This window comes from Vigna unguiculata, chromosome 4, assembly GCF_037176805.1.
Source record: "Vigna unguiculata cultivar grain cowpea cultivar isolate G323 ecotype 2 chromosome 4, ASM3717680v1, whole genome shotgun sequence".
NCBI classification, from domain to species: domain Eukaryota; kingdom Viridiplantae; phylum Streptophyta; class Magnoliopsida; order Fabales; family Fabaceae; genus Vigna; species Vigna unguiculata.
The window spans coordinates 12979737-13001361 of record NC_140795.1 but is presented as its reverse complement, the minus strand read 5'-3'; the positions used below and the strand labels follow the sequence as shown (position 1 = coordinate 13001361).

General features: G+C 38.9%; 1 pseudogene; it reads left to right on the top strand.

Annotated features, from left to right (window-relative positions):
- The first annotated feature begins 947 nt into the window (after positions 1-947).
- LOC114180505 (uncharacterized) lies at positions 948-6906 on the top strand (annotated as a pseudogene).
- The last annotated feature ends 14719 nt before the right edge of the window (positions 6907-21625 follow it).

Here is a 21625-nt window from a genome sequence, read left to right as displayed (position 1 = left end):
AATTCAACATGTATCCATTGTGTTAAGTATACTACCATGATACGCGTTGATACATGATCCTTAACATGTATATTAATTCGAACTTTTGTTACATTCCAACCTATGCATTCAGTTTAACATTTTCATATCTTTTTTATAACATGTTATCTGGATTGATTAGACATGCATTTAATAAAGATATGTAAAAGTTTATAGAGCAGTAGGATATCATAATTCATTAAAGCAATCATCAGACCGACATTTAATAAAGCCAAAAACGTGCAATAGTTAAAGTTGATGGTACGATATTATATTCCATTAAACCAATGAATTTGATAATTGTTTCCTGCGCTACAAGCAATGTGTAAGAGCAATGTGCATGTACAGTATTATATATAATATAATGAAATGTAATTGTATAAAGTTGGCAGATTAGACACATTAAGATGAAAAGACTTGCATTTAAGAACCCCAAATCATGCTTCCCTTTGACATGACTTTATAGCGGTGTTAATTTTGGCGGTAAAAATTTCACGATTCATCTATCCAATATCATGCAACTGCCAAAATCTTTAGATTAGCTTATGTTAAGACAACCTTTAATGGTTAAGCAGATGAGAATTTGGTAAATCAACTATGTTGTAAATGGTTGAAGCACAACATACTATTGTTATTCATTAATTGAAATTGTTTCATTTATCTGTTCACAAAGCAGTATTATGAACTATATCTGTAATGTTCTAAAAATTTCGTGTAGAAGTTTTTCTATCATCTTCAAATATAACCTTTATATATTATGCAAATGTTGTTATTTCTGAAATAATTATCATGTGTGTGCTATTTAATGTAGAATGATGGCCGATGAAAATAGAATGTGCAGTTCAAGTGCAAGAATAAAAAGAAAACTGATAATGTAGGAGAAGAGGATGAAAGCTACATACAAAATTCAGAAGTGCGTTGAAAACAAAATGTCAGATCGTACACCATTAGCTGATGTAACAACTTATTTTGTTAATCAAGATACATTGCATATGGAATCACAACTTCAATCTTCTGATATTAGATTCAGGAATGTTCAAAGAAATGTTACAGCCTCACGAAAGAAGCCTCAAAGTTTGCTTGACAAGTTTGAAAGCACTGTGAATAATGTGACTAACATAAGTCAAGGGAATATACCAAGTCAATCATTTGTATTGGAAGATGTTGATGAACTAGAATCAGATTCAGATAAGTCTGAATCGCTTGGTCAAACAATAGAAACTTATTTTGGAAATCAAATTAACAGTTCATCATTATTACTGATTTCATCATTATTAATTAAGCAGTCATTGATGAAGTACATGATAGGAACCATCAAAGCACGGAGGCTAATGCAAGATAAGTAATCTAAATAGTTTTTCATGAACATAATTGTTATGATATATGGGAAGTTGAACTAATAATTATATTAATTTCCAAATTGTATGCAGATATAGGAGATCCGATCTATGTTTGTCAGCATTGCGATGCATATATGTGGTATCAAGAACGCATTGGCAAATCTCATTATACGATTAATCCGAACTTTCAGCTATGTTGCTCAAATGGAAAAGTTGAATTGCCAATGTTGAAAAAACCTCGGATGAGCTAAGTCAACTTTTATTTCAATCAGATTCAAAACAGAGCAGAACTTATCAGAAGAATATTAGAACATACAACATGATGTTTGCATTTACATCACCTGGAGCAAAAATTGACAATAAATACAACAATGGAGGTGGTCCACCAAATTTGAGAATCCAAGGACAATCATGCCACAAAATTGGTAGTCTTCTTCCACCAATTGGACAACAGCCAAAGTTTGCTCAATTATATATGGGTTAAATATGTTTTTGGTCCCTCAAGTTTGAGCGAAATTTGGGTTTAGTCCCTCGTCAAAACTTTTGACCAATTTAGTCCTTCATCTTCCAAAATGCGTGAATTTAATCCTTTTAACCAAATTTTGTTAAGTTTATCTGACATTTCAAGCGCATTTCATGATAATATTTAAATTATTTATACTGTTTGACACATTTTTGCTTCAATGTTAACTTAAATACTATCATGAAATGCGCTCGAAACGTCATATAAACTTAACAAAATTTGGTTAAAAGGACTAAATTCACGCATTTTGAAAGATGAAGGACTAAATTGGTCAAAAGTTTTGATGAGGGACTAATTCCAAATTTCGCTGAAATTTGAGGGACCAAAAACATATTTAACCCATTATATATTTATGATACTGAAAACAAGATACACAACAAAATTCAATCTCTGAGGTACAATTCATTTGTCTTAACAGTTGTTATTATATTATGTTGCATGTTTGTATTGATCTGAAATTCAATGTAGGAACAACAATGATATTGATGCTCAAATTGTTAGAACACTAACAAACATGCTAGATAAGTACAATGTGCAAGCTAAATCTTTTCGTATGGCAAGGGACAAATATGCGGAGCAGCCATGTCATGATCTTAAATTGAAACTTATTGCTGATAGGCAAAAAGATGGACGTATATACAACATCCCCACCGTTTTAGAGGTTGCTGCATTAACAGTAGGAGATGTTGACACTACATCTCCTAGGGATATTATTATGGAAAGCAGAACAGGAAAATTACAAAGAATAAACGAGTTGCACACAAGCTACTTGGGATATCAATATCCGCTGCTGTTTCTCTATGGTGAAGATGGATATAAGCATGATATTAGTCATCGTGATTCTTTGGCACTCAAACGTAACCGCTTAACAATTAGGGAATGATTTTGTTTCAGAATTCAAACCCGACAATGTGAGCCAATGACCATTCTTAGATCAAGAAGATTATTCCAACAATTTGTTGTAGATGGATATACAATGATTGAGTCTGAAAGACTATCATTCATCAGAAACAATCAGTCCAAGCTAAGGGTTGACAAATACAGTAACCTCTGCCAACCAAGCAATGATAGCTACACAGAAGCTTCACAGAAAGGAAAACGTTTTGTGCTTCCATCTAGCTTTGTTGGTGGTAGGAGATTTATGGATCAATATATTTTGATGGGATGACAATATGTGGTCATGTAGGATTCCCATATCTTTTTGTAACTTTTACTTGCAATCCAAAATGGCCAGAGATTTCTAGAATATTGAACCCTTTAAAATTAACTCCTTCAGATAGGCCAGATATCATTGCAAGAGTTTTCATAATCAAATTTGACCAACTATTATCAGATTTAACAAAGAACATATTGGGAAGGGTCATAGCATGTCTGTATACTTCATATACTTAACTATTTACTTATTTCATTTAATTGATTATTCTAATCATGTAACTGATCTGTGATTGCAGACATGTATAGTATTGAATTCCAGAAACGTGGTTTGCCACATGCTCATTTGTTGTTATTTTTGCATCCATCAAGCAAGTACCCGACAGCCATGGATATTGACAAAGTAATCTCAGCTGAAATACCATGTGCCAAAGAAGATGCAGAATTGTATAACTGTGTAAAAGAACATATGATTCACGGCCCATGTGGAATCTCTAAAACATCATCTCCATGCATGAAAAATGGATCATGTTCTCGATTTTATCCAAAGAAATTTGAAGATACTACAACAATTTCAGAAGATGGTTTTCCTCATTATCTTTGAAGAAACAATGGTCTTAGCATTCTGAAGAATGATATTGCACTAGACAACCGATTTGTGGTTCCTTACAATCCTACCATATTAGTCAAATATCATACACATGTCAATGTAGAATGGTATAACCGTTCTAATTCAATCAAGTACTTATTTAAGTACATCAATAAGGGCTATGATAGAATTACTGTTGCCATTGTTTCTAATGAGAAGCAAGGTTTTTCAACTGATATTCCAAGGGATGAAATCAAACAATATATTGATTGCAGATATATTTCTCCATGCGAAGCATGTTGGAGAATATTTTCATTTCCAATTCATGGAAGAAATCCAGTGTACTTCAAGGATGATGATGACATTGATGAAATCATGGCAAAACCGACAGTTAGGGAGTCCATGTTCACGAGTTGGATGGAGTGCAATAAGAAATATTCAGATGCAAGGGAACTAACATATCCACAATTTGTTACTAAGTATGTATATAATAAGAATCAAAGGTGTTGGAAACCAAGGAAAAAAGGAAATACCATTGGAAGACTTATTTGGGTTCCTCCAGCAACTGGTGAACTTTTCTACCTAAGGAGGATGCTAACAATTGTTAAAGGTCCAATATCCTACATAGATCTGCGAATTGTTGAAAACATAACTTATCCTACCTTTAGAGAAACATGTGAAGCTTCTGGATTTTTGGCAGATGATAGAGAATATGTCGAAGCTATCAAGGAAGACAATGAATGGGGATTTGGTGTCAGGTTTTACAGAGGGAGTTTCACTGGGGAGAACAACACCAATGAGATCTGAGCCTAAGCACATAAGACACTGACACCACTCTCAACCCAAAACCTTAAGGCAATGGGTTTATGGGTCTTGATTCTTATATAATGCTCTACTTTCTCAATTCTGGTCAATGTGGGACTTAGACTCACACTTGGATTCCTAACAATCTCCCCCTCAAGGGTAAGTCCCTTCAACCACATTGGTACACTCTCCCTCTAGCGGAGGCTGCCCAACCACGAGTACTAATTTTCTGCCCTTTTCTGTACTGCCGTTATTCTTAACGGGACACGCTTTACCTAACCAACACTGTCAAGAAGACTTTCGATACTAGGACCATATTGCACTCGTCTGAGCCGATATTAACCATCGGCTCTGATACCACTTGTCAGGATTTACAGAGGGGGTTTCACTGGGGAGAACAACACCAATGAGATATGAGCCTAACCACACAAGACACTGACACCACTCTCAACCCAAAACCTTAAGGCAATGGGTTTATTTGTAACTATGCTCATGTCAAATAGTATCAACAAACCTGAGGAGGTTTGGAAGAAAACATGGGAAATGCTTTCTGATGGAATTCTATATAATGAAAGAATTATTGCACGAAATCCAGGTGAAATAGTTTTTAAAAATATTAATGTCAATTTTGGATATGAAAGTATGTTAACTTAAGTTGTTTGTTGCAGGCCTCAACCTGAATTTGGAATTGTTGAAAAATTTGACTTTGATTGAAATTGAGAAGCTTTTACAGAACAATAGGAGATCATTAAAGGAATTTCCCTCCATGTCTTATCCTAATGATTTTGCAGTAAATTACTGTGGCAACCGATTAGTGTATGTTGAACTTGATTATAACAAGGATGATGAACTACGTATCTTTGAATCAAATTTTACAAGTATGACAGGTTAGTCATTTCTTCTAAATATTTTTGCAATACAAGTCATTGCAATTTATCTAAATTATTATTGATATGCAGATGAACAAAGACATATTTTCCAAAAGATTATAAATGCGGTGCATGATGAAAAATTGGGCATGTTCTTTTTATATGGATATGGAGGAACAAGAAAAACATTTATGTGGAACACATTATCTTCTGCTCTTCGTTCTGAAGGAAAAATAGTTCTAACAGTTGCATCAAGTGGTATAGCTTCTTTGTTATTGCCTGGAGGTAGAACAACTCATTCAAAATTTAAAATTCCAGTTCCAACACTTAAACACTCTGTCTGCAACATTACAAAAGGTAGTGAACTATCAGATTTGATGAAATTGGCCAACCTCATAATTTGGGATGAAGCACCAATGGCACACAAATTTTGTTTTGAGGCACTGGATCAAACTTTAAAAGATATCATGAAAGAACACAATAAATCAGATTTCGTTTTTGGTGGCTAAGTAATAGTATTTGAAGGGGATTTTAGACAAATTCTTCCTGTTATCCCTCGAGGAAGCAGATCTGATATTGTTCATGCAACTATCAACTCATCTTATCTTTGGGAGCATTGCCAGATCCTGAACTTGACCAAAAACATGCGACTGTTACAGCAGGGATTACACAGCTCTACTATTGCTGAAATTGAAGAGTTTTCTTCCTGGATAATCAAAATTGGTGATGGTTCACTGAATGAACCTAATGACGGCTTAGTAGATATAGAAATCCCTCCAAAATTTCTAATCAAGAACTACAAAGACCCTATCCAAGCTATAATCAATAGCACTTATCCACAACTACACCAAAAATTCAATGATGAGATGTTTTTGATATCAAGAGCTATTCTAGCCAATCGAATTGAAACAGTGGATGAAATCAATAAATCTGTTCTATATTCTATTCCAGGTGATGCTTCACTCATACTTATCATTTTTTCATACATTTGTCATATTTTAAAAGTCTAACAACTGTTATTCATAAAATTTAGGTGAAGTAAAAGAATACCTCAGTGCAGACTACATTGATACTTCAGATACCATGGACGTTGATGTATATGATGGTATTACACCAGAATTTTTAAATTCATTGGGAACATCAGGATTACCAAACCATAGTATAACACTCAAAGTTGGGACACCACTAATGCTTTTGAGAAATTTAGATCAATCTGAAGATCTCTGTAATGGAAGCAGATTAATAGTCACCAGACTAGCAAAGCATGTAATTAGTGCAAAAATTATAACTGGGAAAAACAAAGGAACAGAAGTTTACATCCCGCATATGTTTATGTCCCCATCTCAGTCACCGTGGCCATTCAAGATGATTAGAAGACAATTCCCAATCATGTTATCCTATGCTATGACCATAAACAAATCTCAAGGTCAATCTTTAGATTGTGTTGGATTGTATCTGCCTACACCAGTTTTTAGTCATGGTCAGTTATATGTTGCAGCTTCCAGAGTTAAAAGCAAGTCAGGATTAAAGATTTTAATTCATGACACCGAGAATAACCCTTTGACTGCTACCACAAATGTAGTTTTCAAAGAAGTTTTCAACAATGTGTAATGAACGATTACATACCTGATCTTTTTTTTGCTAAGCATGCATATGTGGAATAGTTACAGAGTAAGAATGCTTAACTGATGTGCTTAAATATGATGTTCTGGCGTAATGTATAAATTTTTTGTCACAATGCCTTGCAGTAATAAATGAAGATGTGGTACTTTGATGTTATCCCTTGCATTTATCATGTCTGAACTGACAATTACATTATGGTAAAATCGTATTGGGCATAGTGCATTAAATATGTAAACTGCCATACACCAACAAGAAAACAAGAATTAATTATATGCAGACATTCAACCAACTAATGTTTGTACTTATTATGGACAACATCCTAATTCTTCGCTACCCTTGGGATAATATTCTCAAATAACTCCTGATGTAGGTTCATATAGCAATTCCTTATATAGAGTATTACTTTGCAGCCATATAATTAGCCCAATTGATATTGAATCTCTTTACTTGACACACCACCTTAAATATGTAGTTGACCTCCAACAATTGTCAGTTTAATAATGTTTTGAACCCTAACAAGACCTTGCAACGTCATATGAGCAGCCCAAGTAATACTGAATATTTAACTAAACACACAACCATAATTATCAAACGCACCTCCCAGATGTCTGATATTATTAATCAAATATGCTGATGCAAATGAAGATCCGTGTTCATTTATTAACAACTATCCATACTATATTAAATCCAACAAATTATGAACATTACAATTATTTATAAAATTGACTTTTTAAACATAAATATAAGTAATATTATATAGAAACGAATATAGAAGTTATTTTGTTTTTTATATTAACGTAATATTATAGTAAGTTAAATGCTAGAAACGAATGGTTAATTTGTTATAGATAATAACAATAATATATGAAGTCAATTGTTCTTAGGTAATATTATTCCAAACTGGAATACTTATATTATTTTTCACTTGGAACCATTTTTATCGAGTAACAGTTATAAAGGTAAATAATGTTGTTTATGAAATCGTATTAGCAATAAGAATACTAAGGTTTAAATATAGTTTTACTAATTATAAAATAATTTAATATTTGGTAATAATACTTTATATTTATTCAAAGTTTTCGTTGAATTAAATTTATATTAATTCAAATTTTTAACTTAATCAAAAAATGTAGATAACGAAAGTTGAAACTTGGTATAGTAATCACAAGGCACATGTACATATTTATGATTAAGTAGACATAGTCAATATAATAGTCAATATAAATAAGCAGTTCTATATAAACATATATATCAACATTCCAAAATACATTAATGTTGATATACTAAATATCTAACATCTGCAATTCATAAAAAAGAAACTTAAACTAAGTGTTCATAGGTCGTACGTAATACTTCGATAGACAAAATATTCAAAAGATTACAATAAGCTAATTCTTCAATATATGGATGACGCTCTTTTCTTCATCCTCCACAACAAATCTTATCCGATCACCAACAGCCAATCCATTTTCTTTGCAAAACTTCTTCCAACCACAGGTCAAGTAACACTCATAGGAACTTCTGCCCGTCCAACGTATTTTACAGTCCCAGAATTGAGATGGGCCATTCGTTAGTGTGTAGCTCTTGCGTCCCTTGATCAAGCATTCTTTTCCAAATTTGGAATCCAGATACTACATTCGAAGAAAATATGTTAAGCCATCATAGATATGAATTCAAATATAAAAACAGGACTATACATATCAGTCTTACCAAAGAAGATGCTTTAACATCATAATTGCTTAATACTTTCTCAAAATCAGGAGCAACAACTGGAACTTAGTTGTTTGCAGCATTGCCCGAATCTCTATTATAATCCATTTCTACTCCTTCGGCCGAGAATATCCTATGAAGAAATACATTGTTTCCTACATAGTTTAAATGTAAGTAACACGGACCAGTCAACCCATAATATGGAATGTACCTACTAAAACCAAATAGAACCATCCTCAAAGACTCATTTGTATCCACATATATTTCAAACATCTTCGACAGAGGGTCATACAACTTGACCGCGTAATTAAACGCAAGTTTATCCTGACAAAATATTTGGAAGTAATCTGGGACAGTAATCAACATCTAAGACAACAATCAACACATGAACTATATTAGAATCAATGCCATACAAATGCAGCTGTAAATGTAATAAAAATGGATTAATATTGCATACCGTGGCTGGGATGAACTGCACCCTAAACGCTTGGAAAAACCTTATTGAAGACAAAGGGTTACATCCAAGAGAATTCTATGCTTTACCAGGATACTCAAACTCGGTCCAGTCCAAATCGAAAAGCCTTATACGAAAATAACGGTCTCCACAATAAACAGTACAGACATAGTAAACATCGTTGAGGTTATGAAAGGACCGAATGTTCTCAACACCACGAATCTGTCTCTGACCCAAAAGACCTTCCTCAAACTCTATATTTATTGTATTTCCTTTCGGATCATTAAAAAAGTTGGTCCCTAGCAGTAGTAATTTACCCCATTGTTCATAAAAACCAACTTCGAATTCAAGACACTCCTGACATATACGAAACCAAAAGCATTCATAAAAATCAAAACTTTGAACAAAAAATGTTACAAACACTTCAACCACAACACCATCGTACAAAAAAATATGAACTTTACGCCAGAACCTAGGTATTCCTATCCAAAAAACCAAACTTTAAATAAAAGAAACAAAATAATGCACCAACCTCTGCGGGCTCCATCACCATGACTGAGTTCTGGTAAAAGTTTGTGAAACTGATAGCCCTTGATGAAGACATTTTCAGGTTTGGACGTTGCTGTAACTGCGAGAGGGATGATGGTTTCTTTCTTCGTTTCTGACCAAACACACGCACACTGATCCAACTTACCTTTTAAAGAAACAAAACGTAACGTCTCCACGAAATGAAACCCCCTGACAAAACCAATCAACGTGCAAAATAAATATCACCCCGATAAGACATGTAATAAGTTCATTTTGCCGCCATCTTTTCGTATTCTGATAGAAATATTACATTTATTTTAATGATATTAAATTAGTAGTAAAAACGTTTACCATAACACTTTAATGATGTACTGTTAGGTCAAACAAGAAACCATAATACCAAAACATAAAACAATTAACCGAAATTGACCTTAAATTCAAATTAATTGTCAAATTAATAAATCAATAAGAGAATAATATTACAAATATAACAACACTAATATATAACCGTAATTAATTCTAGGAAATTATATCAAAATTATATTTATTTAAGGAATATAATTATTACATATTCTTTATAATCATGTAAATATAAATAGTAATTCGTTTATAAAAAATAACCTTTAAATCTGACAAGAAAATCCAAAACAAAAAAATTAACATATGTTTTTTACTCTTTAATCTTGAATAAAACTCTAAACTTATTATCACAAACAATGTTTTGTAATTAAACTTCTAAAAAACATGATACTGACATTTCTTAATCTAAACAAAATAACAATCTATGTCATCACAAATAGATTATTCCAAATTACTCAAAAACACATAACATATAACACATAATACATACCAATAATTAATTATACGTAAATATATAATTATATCATTGTTAGATGAATTTATCGTTTGAATATATTTAAATTGACAATTAAAACATCTATAACTTTTAAATTAAATTATTGATTTATTGATAATAATATTAAAATCTGTTTTCTAAACAAAAGTTTTAAAAAACAAAAACACGACCCGTGCGTACGCGGGTCTCATGCTAGTTTATAATATAACTGTGATATCTCATTTAATAGATAAATCAAAGATCACATTTTTTATATTACAACTAGAAAGGAAAACTAAGGCACAAAACTAATGTCATAAACAACTTAACATGAGACAGTTGTTCAAAAGGATTGTTCGCAAATCAAGGAATTTCAAAATAAAATAGTTCATGAAAAAGGAATCCAACTTAGAGCAAGATCCAATGCATGCTAAACTAGACCGTAACATCTCCATCCTCATGGCGATCATCAGGGATCTCCACATCTGCTCACACTAACATTAGTGATCATCGTAAAAAGGGAAAATAAAATAGAACACAGACACAAAGACAAAAGGTAAGCTAGAGAAAAAAAAAGAATAAATTTTGATATACATATGTGCAAACAATTTATAAGCCAGTAAAAACAGTAAGCACACCCAACATGTGATAGCAAACAATCAAAGACCCTATAACTCGATTATCCGGATACATGTAATGGGATCGAATTTACTGGTTGCTTGCACTTGTGGTGGCCTCTACTGCTTTGTAGAGCCATTGTCAATGGGTTTCACCCTACCACGCACAAGGTTAGTCCATGATCATCTAAAACCATTATCCTGCTAGAGACTGGGACATCCCGCTACTCTCACCACTTGAACCAATCTACTCATATACTAATTCTTTAGAGTGTTAGGATGCAACCTTGCTTGAATTCTTATTCTGTTACATACACTACAACACCACCATGAAGTATCTCCAAGAGACTCATGAAATTACGTCTAGCTAATACCATATACTTATTCTCACACATTGATATCATTTATACAAAGCACAACAAAATCTCAACCTCATCGTATCACATAAAACATACATGGCATCATACTTCATGCTTTAAGGTAAATCACTTCATTATGGAGACAAACAACCAAATCAGACAAACAACAATCAAGCACGCCTTTACAAAAGTTCGCTCAAGCTAGAAGCCCTCGCTCAAGCGATAGAAGGGTTCCTGCTTAAGCTAGGCGTCGCCTGGGTAAGAGCTCTAATAGTGAGCATTGTGAGGTTTTGTGGTGAGACCTTCTTGCTTGAGCGAGATTACTCTTCACTCAAAACAGAAGCTCGTCGGTTGAGCGACAACTCGAGCAAAACTTGAGTGAGTTTTCTGCTATTTTTTCTTAGGCGATGGTTGCTTGTTTGGGCAAAAACAACAAATTTCTCCCCCTGCTCATGCATACAAATCAGAAATCAGCCAAATACACAAACAATATATTTTGCACACAATCACAAGCATCATCCAACCATTAAGAATGTGAAACACGGGAAACAAAACCAAAATAAACAAAATATTTCAAAAACATGCAAAACCCTAGTTTCCCTTACCTCAAAACTAGAAAACAGTCTTGCGGGAAGAGAGCTCTGCAGGAACAACACCATAGCTCTAAGAACGAACTAAAGAGTTGTAAAGTACGAACACATGGACGAGAATAAGGCTCTAAGGACGAACCCAAGACATAACCAAATCAACTGAGCTGGAAAAAGAGAAAAACGAAAGTTTGATATCAACTTTCATGGGGGAAGAAGGTTCCGCTAGCTCGGGGGAGAGTCTTGCAGCTGTCCTAGCTTAGGTTCAACTTCAGAAGGAAGAGAAAAAGAGTATGACATTTTGGTTTGGGAAGACAGAATGGGAGTGAGAGAGTAGTCTGGAAGGGGTGATGGAAAAACACGTGGACTAACTTTAGACCCTTTAACTAAATCATACCTAAAAGATTTTAAAACAAAATTGAACTTTACAATAACAAGTATATATTTTAAAATAGCCACTATTATGCATGTGATACTATATAAATTATTAGTTTAACTTTATTTTAAAAAGTAATAATTTCTTGAGACATTTTAATTTAACAAAGTATTTAATTTGATATATTACAAATTATCACACATTCTTTACTAATAGAATTTGCTAGTATAATGATGTCAAATAAGTTTATTAGGTCCAAATGTGTCATAAAGTATACGTCAAATCAATTTACTAAAGGAAAAAAACCACAAAATAATATTAAATTAGTTTACTAACTTCAGATGAAACTCAAATATTTGTCAAATAAGTTTAACTAATTCTTGAAAAATCATATATGTTAAATTTATGATCCTCTTTGTATTGGAAGTCTGGGTACATCCCATTAGTTAGGTACAATAGGGAAGTTTGGGAGGGATATACTCGGCCACGGGCACGACAGGAAAAGGTGAGGCACAGTCAGTAAAAGAAGGTTAGAGTGGTGTGGTCAGAGGCATATGTCTCGACCCAGGAGCCGTAAACATCACGGCCCAATGGCTAGACACATTTGAGGCACTGAACTCAGGGAGTGGCCTGGTAGGATGGCAGGCACGCGCAGAGTGGAGGCCGAGTAGGTGTCGGCCCTGGGTGCCTGGTACATCTCGGCCCAAGGGTTCTGATGCGTAATGGGCTAGCAGTGCAGAGGGGTAGACCCATCCCAGTCACGGCAAAGATAGCACACAGGCCCAAGAGTTTGGAAGTCCAATGGAATGTAGAAATGTTACCGTTAAGGTATGAGAGGCAGTTACTGTATTGATTAAGATTCCTTAGTGTTTAATGGGAGAAGGAAACCGCTCTGTAGGCAATAATAACGGGAATAAGGCCAGGTAGTATAAAAGATATTTGGACTGTCTAGTAAAAGGTAAGTTTTATCTAAAGCCAATATCTAAAGAGAGAATATCTGGGGTTATTACTGACTTAAGCATTGGAGTATTTGCAGGTACTCACGTGTATTGGAAGTCTGGGTACATCCCATTAGTTAGGTACAATAGGGAAGTTTGGGAGGGATATACTCGGCCACGGGCACGACAGGAAAAGGTGAGGCACAGTCAGTAAAAGAAGGTTAGAGTGGTGTGGTCAGAGGCATATGTCTCGACCCAGGAGCCGTAAACATCACGGCCCAATGGCTAGACACATTTGAGGCACTGAAGTCAGGGAGTGGCCTGGTAGGATGGCAGGCACGCGCAGAGTGGAGGCCGAGTAGGTGTCGGCCCTGGGTGCCTGGTACATCTCGGCCCAAGGGTTCTGATGCGTAATGGGCTAGCAGTGCAGAGGGGTAGACCCATCCCAGTCACGGCAAAGATAGCACACAGGCCCAAGAGTTTGGAAGTCCAATGGAATGTAGAAATGTTACCGTTAAGGTATGAGAGGCAGTTACTGTATTAATTAAGATTCCTTAGTGTTTAATGGGAGAAGGAAACCGCTCTGTAGGCAATAATAACGGGAATAAGGCCAGGTAGTATAAAAGATATTTGGACTGTCTAGTAAAAGGTAAGTTTTATCTAAAGCCAATATCTAAAGAGAGAATATCTGGGGTTATTACTGACTTAAGCATCGGAGTATTTGCAGGTACTCACCCCTGACGGTAGTCCAGAAGCAGCTGTAAAGAGAAGGGACGCAAAGTGGGCGGAAGAATACAGAAGGCCTTTGAGATCGCTTGGCTCTAACCCTTACAAGAACATTTTGGCGCCCACCGTGGGACCAAGCTACTCTCATGGGACATGGATTCGACCAGGACAACGATAGATCACAATGCAGCCCTAGCCGAGATGCGGTGACAAATACAGGAAGAGATGCAGACAGAAATGCAGCGGCAACTAGCTGAGATAAGACGTAAAAACGAAGAGGAAGTCAACGCCTTGAGGGCGGAAAACCAAAGAATCAGGAGACAGACCGAACGCACGGAGAGAAGGAGAGAAATGCCACAAGAAGAAGAAGTACAAGAAGAGACGTCAGACCAGGAGGAATCCCGCGCTCAAACTAATCCCAATCATACCAGTGCACTAGCAAGAACACCTAGGCATCACCCCTTTGTGGACGGAATCATGACGGCTGACCTCCCTGCACGTTGGAAGGGGCTTACTATGAATCAGTATGATGGCACCACAGATCCGGAGGAGCATATAGACATCTTTACCACTCAGGTGGGACTGTATACAACCGAAGACGCCATCCTCTGTCGCGTTTTCCCAACATCGCTAAAGGGTCCGGCGCTCCGTTGGTTTACCCGGCTTCCCCCCAACTCCGTGGACTGTTTTGATACACTGACGACGCGTTTTAGCATTCAATTTACTACTAGCAAACCCCATCATCTCACCTCTTTGGCACTGGTGAATGTGCGGCAAGAAAAAGATGAGACATTACGCAATTTCATGGAGCGATTCGGGAAACTATCCCTAAACATCAGTAATTTGAATCCAGAGGTAGCCATGCATCATTTGATTACAGCCCTGCGACCAGGCCCATTTGTGGACAGCCTGTGCAAAAAACCTGTGGCCAATCTGGACGAGCTCCGAACGCGAGCTACGAAGTTTATGCAAATGGAAGAGCTGAAGGAGTTTCGCAACACCACCCGCAGGGAAACCCTTGACAGAAAGCAACCCGAGAGAGACAGAGCAACAACCTCAAGACCAGGCTCTAGGTTCCGAGAGCAAAGACAACCAAAGTATCATAGATACACCCCGCTGATATCCAACAGGGCACAGATTCTGGAGGAAGCCCTAAATGCCGACCTTATATCTCCCCCTAGAAAGGTCCCAACTCCCCCTCATGCTGACACCACGAAGCACTGCCGTTATCACCGAAATTATGGCCATACTACAGAAGAGTGTTTCACACTAAAGGACAAAATCGAGGAGTTAATACAAGCTGGGCATCTCAAAAGGTTTGTAAAACGCGAAGAGGGGGGATTTGCATCCAGAAAGGAGGACCGAGATGGAGGAAACGAGAGGAAAGAGTACAGAGCGCCAGCGTATGGGGGCGACGCGAAGATAACCTTAGACGAAAGATCGATCATAAGAAGGATGAGCAACGGGAACCACAGGAAAAGCCATTACGGGGAGTTATTAACTACATTGCGGGAGGTTTCGCTGGTGGGGGCTCCACTGCATCTGCCAGAAAGAAGTATGTCCGTGCAGTTCAGAGCGTGAATGCAGTTTCTATATATCCGCGTAGGCGTATGCCGCCTATTACCTTTAGGGACGACGATTTTCAGGCTGTTGACCCTCAACATGATGATCCGATGGTCATGTCGGTGGAAATTGAAGACTTCGCTGTCAGAAAAACCCTTGTGGATCAAGGAAGTTCGGTAGACATCCTCTATTGGAGAACTTTCAAAAAGTTGAAAATTTCAGAAGAAGACATTCAACATTATTCAGAACCCATAGTTGGCTTTTCAGGTGAGAGGGTGGACACGAAAGGCTATATCGACCTCTTCACTAAATTTGGAGGAGGAAAGGTGACGAGGACGGTAAAGATCAGGTACCTCATCGTCGATGCGCACACATCATATAACATATTATTAGGAAGGCCCTCTCTTAATACGTTGGGCGCAGTCGTTTCCACATATCACTTGGCAATGAAGTTTCCTTCCGCATCTGGAGATATCATCACCATACACGTGGACCAACCTACTGCTCGTAAGTGTTATGCGGATAGCTTGAGAGGACGACCTAGGTCACCACCAAAACGCGCAGTACACAATATTGAGAGAACATCGAGGATTGAGGGCGCAGACTTAGATCCTCGCTTCAATGATGACACACGGGTCGAACCGGTTGAGGCCACAGAGAGACATGACTTCGGGGACGGGGTCAGGTACACCTACACTGGTAAGGCGTATGCAGATGTCGAGGAGCTGAAGCAGACGTTGAACGAGCACGCCGATTTGTTTGCATGGAGCGCAGCCGACATGCCTGGAATCGACCCTCGAATTGCTTGCCACAAACTGTCTGTTTATACAGAAGCAAAATCGGTCGCTCAAAAGAGGCGAAAAATGGGGGAAGAAAAGAGAGAAGCAACCAAGATTGAGGTACAGAAACTGCTCTCCGCGGGCTTTATCACAGAGGCTAAGTATACCACTTGGTTGGCCAACGTGGTATTGGTCAAAAAGCCCAATGGCAAGTGGCGGATGTGCACGGACTACACAGACCTTAATAAGGCTTGCCCCAAAGACACTTATCCTTTACCCAGCATCGACCGGCTTGTCGATGGAGCAGCTGGCCATAGGGTACTTAGTTTCTTGGATGCCTATTCGGGTTACAACCAGATACCTATGTACGCAGGTGACAAGGAGAAAACAGCTTTCATCACAGAGGAAGCCAATTTCTACTATGAGGTAATGCCCTTTGGTTTGAAAAACGCAGGAGCGACGTATCAGAGATTGATGGATCGGGTTTTTCATCATCTGATTGGAAAATGCATGGAGGTTTACGTAGATGACATGGTGGTGATGTCCGATTCGTTAGAACAACACATAATAGACCTTAGGGAGGTGCTACATGCAGTACGCCGATATGACATGCGTTTAAATCCAGAGAAGTGCGTGTTCGGAGTCACAGGAGGGAAATTCTTAGGGTTCATGTTAACACACCGAGGAATTGAGGCTAACCCAGACAAGTGCCAAGCGGTACTAAGTATGCGTAGTCCTGCAAACATCAAGGAGACACAGAGGTTGGTCGGACGTTTAGCAGCACTGTCGAGATTCATGCCAACATTAGACGAGAAAACACAGCCCATGCTTAAACTGATGAAGAAGGCTTGTAAGTTCGCGTGGGATGAAGCCTGTGAGCACGCATTTGTTAAACTGAAAGAATATATGTCCTCACCCTCGATATTGCACAAACCCGCAAAAGGTAAACCACTTTTAATATATCTAGCTATTTCTAATAACGTCGTAAGCACTGCTATAGTCCAGGAACACGATGGACAGCAACAACCTGTTTACTTCATCAGCAGAGTTCTGCACGATGCTGAGCTGCGCTACCAGACGGTGGAGAAGGTGGCATTGGCATTGGTAGTCACAACCAGAAGATTACGGCCGTACTTTCAGAGCTATGAGGCCATAGTGCGAACCGACTACCCAATACACAAAATGCTGAGGAGACCCGATCTGGCGGGCCGAATGGTGGGATGGTCAGTTGAGTTGTCCGAATTTCACATTCGCTGCGAAGCGAGAGGAGCAATCAAAGCCCAATGTCTGGCTGACTTTGTTAACGAGCTAGCTGGACAAACAGAGCCGAACGATAACACATGGACACTTTTTGTGGACGGCTCCTCTAATACCAAAGGTGGAGGGGCTGGCATAGTTTTGCAAGGACCAAACAATCTTCTTCTTGAGCAATCCTTGCGGTTCGGATTCAAGCCCTCAAACAATCAAGCGGAGTATGAAGCATTGATTGCTGGACTGCATTTGGCAGCAGATATGGGCGTCGAGAATCTCACGTGCAAATCCGACTCACAACTCCTGGTGGGACATATGGATGGCAGTTTCCAGGTGAAAGATCCTCTCCTCATCCGCTATTACCATGTCGTAAAAGGAATGTTGGCACAATTTAAAACAGTACGGCTGGAACACATTAATCGAGCGCAGAACTCCAGAGCAGACTTACTCTCTAAGTTAGCCACGACTAAGATAAAGGGACAACATCACACAGTAACTCATGCTACACTCAGTCAACCCACTGTCACCATGATAGATAGCAATGTCACAGAGGTAACAAAAACAGAGGACAAGGGGTGGATGGTTCCCATAGTTCAATTCATACAGCATGGTGAGGACAGCGGGACTGACGACCCCGCAATCAGGAAGAAGGCTTCGCGGTTCATGCTCATAGGCGGTGAATTATATAAAAGAGGATTTTCCAACCCCCTCTTAAAATGTGTAGCCGAAAATCAAACGCAATACTTGATGGATGAATTGCACACAGGCATTTGTGGTTTTCATTCCGGCTCGAGAACCATGGCGTCCCGCATCTTGAGAGCAGGGTACTATTGGCCTACCCTCAAGACGGATTGTGACAAATATGTTCAACGATGCACTCGCTGCCAGCAGCATGGCAATCTCCTACACGCAAAGCTAGAAGAACTTCATACCATTATGTCCCCGTGGCCTTTTGCTATGTGGGGTATGGACATCTTAGGACCTTTCAGTCCTGGGAGGGGACAAGTCAAGTTTTTGCTTGTGGCAGTCGATTATTTTACCAAATGGATCGAAGCAGAACCCCTCGCTACGATCACGGCTCAGCAGGTACAAAAGTTCGTTTGGCGTAATCTAATCTGCAGATTTGGCGTTCCAAAAACCATCATAACAGACAATGGGCGACAGTTCATTGATAAGGGGCTGGCTGACTTTTATAAAGGACTCCACATTCACCATGTTACTAGTTCGGTAGAACATCCGCAGATGAATGGCCAAGCAGAGGCCGTAAACAAAGTCATATTGAAGGAATTAAAGAAACGACTCGGGGAGGCAAAAGGTACCTGGGCCGACGAACTACTAGAAGTTTTGTGGGCCTATCGCTGCACCCCTCAATCCACGACTAAGGAAACACCCTATAGCTTGACATACGGTGTTGATGCGATGATTCCTATTGAAATCGGCGACACTTCACTGAGACGACGGCTCTTTGATGTTAACCTTAACAACGAGAGCATGCTCATCAACCTAGACTTGCTCCAGGAACTCAGGGATCGTAGTTGCATTCGGGAAGCAGCATCCAAGGCTCGAGCTCAACGCCGTTACAACTCTAAAGTCAAGCATCGATCGTTTCATCAAGGAGATTTGGTTTGGCGGATGGCTAGCAACGCACGAAAAAAGGAAGGTAAATTCTCTCCCAACTGGGAGGGCCCATTTCGCATCCGTGAGGTCGTTGGCAAAGGAGCTTACCGCCTGGAATATCTATCTGGGAGCACTATACCAGCAACTTGGAATTCGTCACATCTAAAATTTTATTATAGTTAAGACTATTCATGTGTCAGGCGATGTACTCTTTCCTACCTCGATTTTTTTCCCTAAGAAGGGTTTTTGTCGAGGAGGTTTTAATGAGGCATCCTTGTTACTAATAAAGTATTTACGTTCCTCTTATATTGTTTTGCGATTGGGTTATTTTTCTCACATGATAATTTTGTTCTTACTCTACCAAGGGCCCTGGAAGCCTCGTTAACCATGACGAGCCCTCCCCTCAACTCTTCACCATGGGTCAGGTAGTATCATTAACCATGATGATCCCTCCCATACACTGCCACTGCGCTCTATATAATGTAAAGCTTTTCCCCATGTCACGCCAATAACGACCTTCGCTAAGTACTCGGCCATCGCGGCCGAGAACATGTCTACCCCCGTGGCCGACACCTGTTCTTGCTCGCATACTAAGGGACGCCGTTATCGCAACACAAATGCTGACGTATCCCTATTGAGTTCAATCACAGCACATATACGACAATTAAATTCAACATAATATCACACAAACATAGCGGCAGTTCGTTACAGACGTCCTACAAATCATAAATGTTCAGGATCTGATTTAACAACCTTTTACACATAACACAAAAAGTCATAATAAGCATACAGCAGCATCCCACACACAAGTTCATCATATAGACGGCGGCGATGACACCTTCCCGGGATCGTTAGCAGCAGCTTTGGCGGACGCTATGTCATCAATATTCATCAAGACCCCATCGTAAACATCCTTCTCAATGCTAATACGATCATCTCCTGTATCAAAGTTGAATAGGTGGGCAGTCTGACGAACGGCTTTGTAAAAACCTTCCTCATGTTGAGCCATGACGTATCCCTCCAACTCGTAGATTCGCTCCAGGGCCGCAGTATGTTCGGCCTGTAGGGTCGCCAATCTCTCCTCTAACCTTTCCAGTGCTGTTTGTGATTCTTCATCCTTCATTTCCAGCTCTTTGCAGCGCGCTTTCAGTGTATTGCGTTCCCCTAATAGCTGGGACCGCTCATTTTTCACACTTCCCAGTTGCAGAGACACTTCTTGCCTTCTTTGATTGGCCTCTGCCAAATCCCTTTGCAATACCTGAATTTCACCAGATAGCCTACTGGATTCTGGCAGCTTGCTTAACACCGTTTCCAGATGTCGTCCCATAACCACAGCTCTCGCTTGGAATTCGTTCAGAGCATACAGCACAGTCTCTGGACGGATGGCCGACACTATCTCCGCCTCCTCTGGGGACAAGGACACCTCTAGGCCTTCATTTATCTTCAATTGGGAATCAAAGAGGGCTGACAAAGCGTCTTGATCTCTTTCTTCAGTATTTTTCGTTTTCTTTGGTGAAGGAGGGCGAGGGGTTCCTGGTTTGGAAGGCCTATCATGACGTTTGCCCCTCTTCTTTTCAACAGGCGGGGGTAATAAGTCCCCCCTCTGTGATGACCCTTCTGCTGGCATCCGTCCAGCACTTCCAACACTCTTTTTCTTTTCTTCTTCCATCCTCTTACGCCTTAGCTCCAGGTAGATATCCTTTCCAGACCCATCAGCTGCTGCCATGATACCTGCACAAGCATAAATGCATCAACCACCATTAAAATCATATCCCTGGCATTCAGCCAAATAAACATACATACCGAATAATTCATCGCGTGGATGGGAGGATCTAAATACACCAATAATTTTCTTTGAAGAGAGTTTCTTGGGCAGTTGGTCCAAGTAGGACAGTGTATGTCGGTCTTCAGGGGTTAGCGACTCTCTCGGCCAAGTACGGTATGTGGTAGGGGAGTTAGTCCAATAGAAAGGAAACTTGGGTGTTCCATCATCGCAATAAAAATACTCAGCCCCGGCGGACCTAATAATGACTTTAAAGAATCCTGTTTTAAATCTCTTAAACGATTGGGTGTATGCCGCTAACAGACACTGGTGGCTTTGACCCACAAGGGAAACCCAACTAGCTAATTCCCCTGGCCGGGTACTATAGTACTGCAGAAAGACTTGGGGTGATGGTTTTAGATGCAGCACGCGACAAATTAGTCTGAAAGACTGTAAGGCAGCCCAACTGTTGGGGTGCAATTGACTAGGAGCTACATTTAACACCCTTAATACGCCCATCGTGAAATCGTCAAACGGCACGCATACATGCAAGTCGGTAACCAAGGTTGAGTACATATAAAAGAAATCATGTGAATGACCCTCAC